This window comes from Hemiscyllium ocellatum (assembly GCF_020745735.1).
Source record: "Hemiscyllium ocellatum isolate sHemOce1 chromosome Y unlocalized genomic scaffold, sHemOce1.pat.X.cur. SUPER_Y_unloc_2, whole genome shotgun sequence".
In the NCBI taxonomy this organism is placed as follows: Eukaryota; Metazoa; Chordata; class Chondrichthyes; order Orectolobiformes; family Hemiscylliidae; genus Hemiscyllium; species Hemiscyllium ocellatum.
This window is the reverse complement of record NW_026867601.1, coordinates 224,623-226,887: the sequence shown is the minus strand read 5'-3', so window position 1 is coordinate 226,887 and position 2,265 is coordinate 224,623. Positions and strand designations below refer to the sequence as shown.

General features: G+C 45.7%; 1 non-coding gene across 1 annotated transcript; it reads right to left on the bottom strand.

The window, feature by feature from the left end:
* Nucleotides 1-1,776: 1,776 nt before the first annotated feature.
* trnar-ucg (transfer RNA arginine (anticodon UCG)) lies at nucleotides 1,777-1,849 on the bottom strand. Its single transcript has one exon. It is a non-coding gene; the product is annotated as a tRNA-Arg (tRNA).
* Nucleotides 1,850-2,265: the final 416 nt, after the last annotated feature.

The window sequence follows — 2,265 nt, the reverse complement described above, 5'->3', positions numbered from 1 at the left end:
CACACTCCGCCCGAAGAGAGTCTCAGTAGAATTCGGTACTACCGAAGGAAATTTCAGGATTATAGAGAAAACAAAGTCAATGTCTCCATTTTTTAATATTCGAGTGATATCAGCTGCTCTCCAGTCTGCAGGGACTGTATCGGAATGTAGACAATCCTGGCAGTGAATGCATTATCTATTGCTGGAACCACTTTGTGAAGTACGCTTGGATGTAGATTATCAGGCCCTGTGGGTTGATCCACCGTCCATCCCCGCAATTATCAAAGCAACATTTCTTCACTAATATTGATCAGCCTCAGTTCCCCCACTCAGTAAAATTTGCATTCTCCAACATTTCTGGTATCTGATTTGTGTCCGAGAGTGTGAGAGTTGCACATCACAGAGACAGGGCTTTGGCTCAAACTGATCCATACCAACCAAATTATCCTTCCACGATAATCTTATTTCCCTGCACTTGGCCCTTTATCCTTCTGAACAATTCCTGTGCATGTATTTGTCCAAATACCTTTTAAATATTGTTAATGATTCTCCCTCAACCACTTCCGCTGGCAGCTCATTCTATATGCTTATCGGTCTTAGTGTATAAAAGTTGGTCCTCAGGTTTCATAGAACGTAGAACATAGAAAAATACAGCACAGTACAGGCCCTTCGGCCCTCGGTGTTGCGCCGATCCAAGCCCACCTAACCTACACTAGCCCACTATCCTCCATATGCTTATCCAATGCCCGTTTAAATGCCCATAAAGTGGGAGAGTCCACCACTGCTACTGGCAGGGCATTCCATCAACTCATGACTCGCTGAGTAAAGAATCTACTCCTAACATCAGTCCTATAGTTACCACCATTAATTTAAATCTATGCCCCCTCGTAATATCTGACTCCATACGTGGAAAAAGGTTCTTATGGTCAACCCTATCTAAACCCCTAATCATCTTGCACACCTCTATCAAGTCACCCCTAAACCTTCTTTTCTCCAATGAAATCACCCCCAAGTGCCTCAATCTTTCCTCATACGATCTTCCTACCATACCAGGCAACATCCTGGTAAACCTCTTCTGCACCCGTTCCAGTGCCTTCACATCCTTCCTATAGTACGGCGACCAAAACTGCACACAATACTCCAGATGCGGCTGCACCAGAGTCTTATACAACTGCAACATGACCTCAGGACTCCGGAACTCAATTCCTCTACCAATAAAAGCCAGTACACCATATGCCTCTTCACAGCACTATTTACCTGGGTGGCAATTTTCAGAGATCTGTCTACTTGGACACCAAGATCCCACTGCTCATCCACACTACCAGGTATCCGACCATTAGCCCAGTACTCCATTTCCTTATATGATTTCCATCCAAACATGAGACTGACTCCTTGTAGTCCTGAGACTAGGACCTGTGGACGCAGCCTTAGAATTAGAGAGGGTCAATTCAGAATAGAAATGCGGCGACATTTCTTCAGCCAGAGAGTGGTGGGCCTGTGGAATTCATTGTCACAGAGTGCAGCGGAGGCCGGGACGCTAAATGTCTTCAAGGCAGAGATTGATAAATTCTTGATGTCAGAAGGAATTAAGGGCTATGGAACACGCGGTTCTCATCCCAGCAGCTGCTCACATAGTGTCAAATCAGGAGCTGACATACACCGGTGTGAGAATGAGCTGCAACGGGCTGAAATGCAACTTTCAAATTCACAAACGCACGAATCCAAACCCAGCATCTCCAAACAACTCAGAAATGGCAATGCAACAAGAAGCATGCTCAACAATGAGCGCCACGGCCCCGAGCCAGGTAGGACTCGAACCTACAATCTCCTGATCCGAAGTCAGACGCGTTATCCACTACGCTACTGGCCCCAATCGCTGGGGTAGCGCTGACAGGTTGTCAGTATGTAATTTAAACACGGACTTCGGTCAGAAACGGCCTTCATCGGGTGAATAATCAGCAGAAATTATCACCGTCACTGCTTCACCTCGAAGTCTCCCCTTTGTGAAGCAGCGCCTTTCACTGACAGAGAAAAGATATTTGTCCTCATGTGTCTGCTTCAGTGTCTCTTATTCCTGTGTTGAGAGTTTCCATTGTTTTATTCACAGTCACTTTGCGGGTTTAGGTTCCACCCCAGTGAAATGTACTTTCATACATTGAATCATGGTCTATTCCAGTCAAAGCTTTGACCAAATTCAGCGAGAAAACTCTAGTCAGGAATCTGGAAACACACCAATTCGCACAAAGCTGGCAATGCACGGGTGAAAAATGAGGTCTGCAGATGCTG